This window comes from Pan paniscus, chromosome 6, assembly GCF_029289425.2.
Source record: "Pan paniscus chromosome 6, NHGRI_mPanPan1-v2.0_pri, whole genome shotgun sequence".
Taxonomy (NCBI): Eukaryota; Metazoa; Chordata; class Mammalia; order Primates; family Hominidae; genus Pan; species Pan paniscus.
Window position 1 is genome coordinate 6,539,032 of NC_073255.2, and position 7,575 is coordinate 6,546,606.

At 56.8% G+C, this 7,575-nt stretch overlaps 1 pseudogene; it reads left to right on the forward strand.

Moving 5' to 3' along the window:
• The first annotated feature begins 3,393 nt into the window (after positions 1-3,393).
• LOC130541664 (putative uncharacterized protein PSMG3-AS1) lies at positions 3,394-6,686 on the forward strand (annotated as a pseudogene).
• The last annotated feature ends 889 nt before the right edge of the window (positions 6,687-7,575 follow it).

Here is a 7,575-nt window from a genome sequence, read left to right on the forward strand (position 1 = left end):
CAGCACTTTGGGAGGCCAAGGAGGGTGGATCACCTGAGGTCAGGAGTTTGAGACCAGCCTGACCAACATGGTGAAACCCTGTCTCTACTAAAAACAAAACAAAAAAAATTAGCCAGACATGGTGGCAGGCGCCTGTCACCCCAGCTACTCGGGAGGCTGAGGCAGGAGGATCTCTTGAACCTGGGAGGCGGAGGCTGCAGTGAGCTGAGATCTCGCCATTGCACTTCAGCCTGGGAGACAGAGTGAGCCACCATCTTAAAACAACAACAACAAATTAATCCTTTTGGGTTTTTTTTTTTTTTTTTTGAGACTGAGTTTCGCTCTTGTTGCCCAGGCTGGAGTGCAATGGCACGATCTCGACTCACTGCAACCTCCACCTCCCGGGTTCAAGCGATTCTCCTGCCTCAGCCTCCTGAGTAGCTGGGACTACAGGTGCGGACCACCATGCCCAGCTAATTTTCTTTTCTTTTTTTTTTTTTGAGTCAGAGTTTCGCTCTTGTTGCCCAGCTGGAGTGCAATGGTGCCATCTCGGCTCACCTCAACCTCCACCTCCTTGGTTCAAACGATTGTCCTGCTTCAGCCTCCCAAGTAGCTGGGATTACAGGCATGTGCCACCACGCCCGGCTAATTTTTAAAATATTTTTAGTAGAGATGGGGTTTCTCCATGTTGGTCAGGCTGGTCTCGAACTCCTGACCTCAGGTTATCTGCCAGCCTCGGCCTCCCAAAGTGCTGGGATTACAGGCGTGAGTCACCACGCCTGACAGGGCCACACTCTTCAACTACAGAGCCCCCACCTCATTGGCACTGGTCCACTCATTGTCCAAATTCATTCGGTCCACAGATATTTATGGAGCATCCCCAGCTGCTGGATGCTGGGACCCACCAGTGGGCAAGAGGGCCGTGCCTACCCCTTCCTGGAAGAGACACTCACTCAGTAAATGCAGAGATTCAGTGTTGGGGTAACCCCCGCACACAGCCCTGAGGGAGGAAGCCCGGTGATTTGATCGGATTTGCTTTTCTCTTCCGCCTCGGATTCCATCCAAGCCCTGGAAGGACCTCTGACGTGCTCCGTGGCTGGTTCTAGGCCCCATTCAAGCCTCCTCCTCCAGGAAGCCTTCCCAGTCCTGGGCATCTGTAGCCACCTCGGTGTTTCTCACCTGGGGCCTGGGACGTCTCCCATTCTGAACTGCCGTGTTTTGGGTTTACTGTTCTCTGGCTTTTGGTCCCAGCCGGACGGTGGCCTCTTGTGTTCAGGGACAAGGCGAGGAGCATCCATGCACCCCCACAGTACCCAGGCTGGGTCTGTGCCCGCCAGGCCCCCGGCAAAGCTTGGATGATCCGGGCTGGGCTGTTCTGCTGCTGCTCTCCTGCTGCTGGCCTCGCTGTATCAGCTGGTGGCCATCGCACCTCCTGCACCCGTCATCCCGCCCTGCACGCCCCCACCACGCAGATGAGCTCCCTGGGGAGTTAATGGCTAATGGAGTCTCCTCTCTTGTCAAATGCAGCCATCATCCGCTGGTGCTTTAAGGGACCCTCTCCCGTCCCCACCCTATTCTCAGGTGGCTCCTACCGACACCACCTAATGGTGAACCCCAACACGAGGACACAGGCAGTGCCCTCCCAGGACCACTGTGGGTGCCACCGGGCACGACTTCCTAAACACCCACAGAGCAAAAACCTGGAAATTCAGCCGAGGCACTGGGACCCCAACCTCTCCCAGAGCGGCCCCAGCTCCACGGCGTCTGCATGGCTCTGGCCGTGAGCAGAGCAGCCCCGACCACCATCCTGACCCAGGGCGCCGGAGCGCCACTGCGGATCTCACCACCACACAAGCCAGACCTGCTAGGAAGCCCTTCCCGGCCACCAGATCTCGGGCCGATGCACACAACAGGGCCTTTTGAATTCCCTGAGGTTAAGGTTCCCCTTGAGTCTCCTGGGCTACAAGCAAATCCCCCGAGGGGAGGAGTCCAGGCTGACACAGCCTCCTGCACCCCTGCCTTGGGAGGCCACACCTCGTTTGCCTCTAGAACCGACGACTGGGGAGCACCGTTTGCAGAGTTCTCTCTCTCTGGGTAAGTTCCGGAGCCACATCTCACTGGATCCGCCACGGCCTGGGTGGACGGCTCTCGTGTGTTTATAGCTGGGTCCCTCGCTTGGGAGCTGCCCCCGGGTGGGCGGCCTCTCCAGCCTGTTTGAGTGCTCCACCCGGAGCAGGAAGAGGGCCGTGTGCTCTGGGCAGTGGTTCCTTGGGCACTGCATGGTCCTTGCTTCCCTCCAGGGCCCACCTTCCCTGGCCGCTGCATCCCAGGCGAGGGTAGGCCCCTTTTGCCAGCTGAAGGCAGAAAGGCCGGCAGCCCTGGGGTGGGGGCGGGCAGAGAAACCCCCCGGAGTGGTCTCCGTTCTTCTAAAAGTGATGTTGACCCCCATGTCGCAGGCAGCTGGCAGGGTGGCAGTTCGATCTGTCGTTACGGGCTTGCACCACTGCGGTCTCCCACCCAGGGAGCATCTCTGTCCAACCACAGTGAGCCTCCAGCTCCTACCCTCTGCCTGGGCTGGGGCAGAGCCTGGAGTCTGGGTGGGAGAAGCGTGACTCTGGGATTAGACCTTACAAAGCAGGTTCCTCCTGGGAGTCAGCCTGGGTCTAAACGCAGCTGGGCATGAAGGGGTGCCATCGGATGTCGAGTTAGGAGGACGAGAGACCTCCAGCCCCGGCACCCGCATGTCTCTTTGGAAACCAGCTTTGGCTGCGCCCCTGGGGACACCATCTGCCGTGGCCTCCCGCTCTCCTCCCCGGCACAGGCAGGGGGTCTCCCTCCTCCACCGCCACTCCCTCGGCCTCGCCCTCCCCGCCAGGCACCTGGCTTTTCCCCACCGACCCCCCCCGGGGGGCTGTGGCCCCCAGAAAGGCTGCACTCTGGGAGCAAAGTGGCCTGAAACCAGAGAAAAGAACGCCGGGGGATTTGGCTTAAACTCGTTAAACCCAATGAACCCTCTCGCCGAACGATCGCAGTCTGCGCCCGGTCTTTTAATCTCGTTCGGGCCTCGGGGTAATTTGTTTAGCTGTGCTGATCAGCTGAAGGTTAATTCAATTGGACTTGGGTTATTTATTTGTGCCCGGATTTGCTAAGTGTCATTGGAGGTACATGAGGTCTTTATTATGGCGGCGAGATGGCTTCATTAGGGTGAGGGCCACTCCCTCCGGATCCGCCCCCTCCCGCCAGCTCCAGGCTGAGGCAGTCTTGGGAGGCTGGAGCCCTGGGAGGCTGGAGCCCCAGGTGCAGTGGCTCTTGTTCCTGGATGCAGGGGATATCTGAGCACTATGCTGGGAGTCCAGCCTCGCCCAGCTCTGGTGTTGACACTGGACGGTTCTGTCACGTGACCTATCCTAACCGAGGTTGAAGGACCTGCTTCCCAGGACCCGTCCCCTCCCTCAGGGGGACCTAAAGGCGTTTTCCCCACCCTGCCTCAGTGTTCCCATTCACACATTGGGAACAGCACCCTGTCCTCCTGCGGCCTCCCAGGCTGGGCTTTGTAGCTGCAGCCCCCACCCCGCCCGGTGACCGGGGCAGAAGGACGCTGAGGTCGCAGAGCGGGCAGACGGGTTGGCCGGGCGGGCAGACCTCCTTCACGGAGCCGGGATCCTTCTCAGGCAGCGGCAGATGATGGATTGCACGTGGACACTGCCTGGGATGCGTGCGACTTGGCAGCCTGCCCCTTTCCTGCCCGGGGATCAGACGCCCTGGCGGGTGTCCTTTTCCTGGTCCCCTGTCCTCCTAGCCTGGGGCGGCGTCTGGAGGGGGGAGGCTCACCCCTGTGCCCATGTCCTCGGGCCACCTGCCAGTCCCTGCCCACCCCGGCCGCGGAGGGGCTGTGGAGACTCAGTTCTGGGATGGCACAGAGGGCCCAGGCTGGTAGCAACCAAAGCCGTGGGAAATGTGGGAGGGATGGCAGGTGTCCCCCAAGGAGTAGCCCAGGTGCCCCGGAGGCTGCTGAGAGGGTTGAGAGTGCAGAGACGAGGGGCACAGGGAAGGCTTGGATTCTCTCGCCATCTTCAATGTCGGAGCCCAGACGGGGCAAGGCGAGGAGGGGTCTGGGGTGAAGATGCCACCCACATTCCTCCTTCCCGCAGGCTTCTTCTCCTTCTAGCCCTTCCAGGAGAGAAACCATCCCACAAGTCCAGAGTAGTGGCGTCCCCGGGGTCATGTCTCCTGAGCAAACACTGTTTTCTAGGAGTCCGAGGGGCCTCAGCCATCTAGGTCAATCCCTTTGCAGAACGGTGAAGGAATCTGAAGCCCAGAGAGGGAAAGCAATGCCTCCTGGGTCACACAGCCCATCAGGGGCAGGGCAGGGACGAACGGCGAGAAAAGGACCAGCGCGGGAGGAGATCCCCAGCAGTGATTCCTCAGCCAAGCCCAGCGTCTACCCACATCCACACCTCACAGCCACCCGACGGGGAGGGCACCATTGCCCCTTTTCAAAGGTGAGAAAACGGAGGCTCAGAGAGGTTCAGCAACTTCTCCCACAGCTACTTCGTTGTAGAACTGCAGTTCCAGGTGTCCCCGAGCTCTCCCCTCCCGAGCCATCTGCTCCTGCCCTCCTATCCGAGCCCCGGCCCTCCCAGTCAAAGCCGGGTAGTGGCTGTTCAGAAGCCTTGGGGCTAGTCAATCCCAGCTGTTTCGGACCAGGGCCCCCCCAGGAGGAGACCCTGAAGGATGCAGTTGAGAATATGTGCTTTCTTTGGTAGGTGATCTCAGGAATTGCAGGGAAAAGAGGGGGAGCGTGTTAGTGTGGGCTCTCCGGAGAAGCAGAACCAACGCACAGAGGAGATTTAGGATGAGGAATCTGGTTTATGTGACTCTGGGGGCTGAGAAGTCCCACCATCTGTGTTGCAAGCTGGAAACCCAGGGAAGCCTGAGGTGTGATTCAAACTCAGCTCAGGTCCGGAGGCCTGAGAACCAGGGCAGCCGATGGTGGACATCCAGTCCAGGAGCAAGAGATGATGAGATGTCCCGGCTCCAGTGGCGAGGCAGGAAATGAGGGGTGAACTCCTCCTCCCTCTGCTGTCTGTTCTATTCAAGTTCTTGAGGGATTGGATTATGCCCAGCCACTTGGGGAGGGCAGTCCACCTTCCTGAGTCCACAATTCAAATGCTGATTTAATCCAGAAACACTCTCACAGACACAGTGTGTAGTCTGGGCACCCCACAGTGCACTTAAGTGGACACATAAAATTAACCATCCCAGGGAGTGAGATGGGTAAGGGAAGATGGGCCACAGTGGGTGTGTCTCCATGCCTACCACCACTGTGGGCAGCTGCTGGAGCACACGCCTCAAAGTCTTCCCTTAGGGAGAGGGAGCTGAGGTGTTTATATCCCAGCTCTGTCAGGCATTGGCTGAATGTCCACACTCCTGGATCACCGCCTCTCATCCTCATGATGTCCCATGGTCCTCATTTCACAAGTGAGCTCTGGGTACATGGGGAGCATCAGTCACACCCTGGGTCAGCACCTCAGCTGTCTCTCACATGACATCCTCATTATCCACACTGCAAAGCCAACCATGCCTACGATGGGTTCATTGTGGATCATGACTTAGTGGGTCAAGAGTTTGGAAGTGGCTCAGCTGGGCGGTTCTTCTGCTCCATGTGGCTGCCAGATGGTACCCTGCTGGTGGGCAGTCTGGTCTAGAGGGTCCATGATGGCTTTACTCACATGCCTGGCATCTTGACAGGGACAGCTGGAAGGCAAGGTTCAGCTGGGACTGTCCACAGAGCTCCTCCCTGTGGCCTTTCCAGCATGGTGGTCTCAGGGTAGCTGGACTTCTTGCATGACGGCTCAGGGCTCCCAGAGCTACTGTCCCAAGAGACAGAAGGTGGAAACTGCCAGTCTCTTAGGCTAGGACCAGAAACCAGCACCCCTGCACCCACAGCCTTTTGGTAGTGATGAAATAAACATAACATTTATCATTTTAATCATTCGTAAGTGGGATTAAATACATTTACAATATTGTGTAACCATCGGCACTGTCTATATCTAAAACTTTTCCATCATCTGCAATAAAAACTCTGTATGCATTAAACCATAACTCTCCATCCTTCTGCCCCTCTTGCCCCTGGTACCCACCATTTTGCTCTACCTCTATGAATAAGGCCATTTCAGAGACTTCACATAAGCAGAATCATACAGTATCAGTTTTTTGGCGATTGGCTTATTTCACTTTACCTAATGTCCTCGAGTTTCATCCACATTGCAGCACATGACGGCACTTCATTCCCTTTTAAAAAATTTTTATTTATTTTTTATTTATTTATTTTTGAGAAGGAGTTTTGCTCTTGTCACCCACCTGGAGTGCAATGGAGCAGTCTCAGCTCACTGCAACCTCCACCTCCTGGGTTCAAGTGATTCTCCTCCTTCAGCCTCCTGAGTAGCTGGGATCACAGGCATCCACCAGCACGTTCAGCTAATTTTTGTATTTTTAGTAGAGGCGGGGTTTCACCATGTTGGCCAGGCTGGTCTTGAACTCCTGACCTCAGGCAGGTGACCCACCTGCCTTGGCCTCCCAAAGTGCTGGGATTATAGGCATGAGCCACTGCGCCCAGCCTTCATTCCTTTTGAAGGCTGAGTAATGCTCCACTGTGTGGAAGGACCACGTTTTGTGTATCCATTCATCGGTCCACGACACTTGGGCTGCTTTCCCCTTTTGGCTGTTGGGGACGGTGCTGCTGTGAACACGGGTGAACAAATGACTGAGTCCCCACATGCTCCTGATGGAGCCCGGAGCCCACAGATTCAACGGGAGGGGGAACAGCTTCCTCTCAATGGGAGGGGGGCAAATAATTTGCAGTCTTTTTTCTGTTCGTTTGTTTGTTTGTAGACAGGGTCTTGCTCTGTCACCCAGGCTGGAGTGCAGTGGCACCATCAAAGCTCACTGCAGCCTCAACCATCTGGGCTTAAGCGATCCTCCCACTTCAGCCTCCAGAGTAGTTGGGACTACAGGTGCATGCCACCAAGCCTGGCTAATTTTAATGTTTTTGTAGCAAAGGGATCTGGAGATGCTGCCTAGGCTGATCTCAAACTCCTGGACTCAAGGGATTTTCCCACCCCGGCCTCTCAAAGTTGTTGGGATTACAGGCGTGAGTCACCTTTAATTCCCTGCACCCTGCTAGACAGAGATTGCTGAAGACTGTGTTCCCGGGGCCACATAGCAAATCTGCCAAATGGCAGAGGAAAGGGAAGATAGGGGCCCGGGGTCTGGAGAAATGAGGCTGGGTCTGGGGAAGACAGGTCAGAGGCAGCGTGGCTGGGAGATGCAGCTGGGAGAAGTGGAAGGAGAGGGTGGGCGTGGAGGCTTCCGGAGAGGGGTGGGCATGTATCATCCCTCAGGAGTGGAGAGACTTGGGTTGGGTTCAGAGAAAACCAGGCTGGGGAGAACTTGAGAGCCCAGGCGTGAAGGCTGATGTGTGTCTGGGCTTCACCGCCCTGAGCTGTGTGGTCAGGAGCCATCACTGAAACTCTCAAACATCCTCTTTTATAAGACGGGAATAATAATAGGACCCCTTCAGAGGGCGTCGAGGGA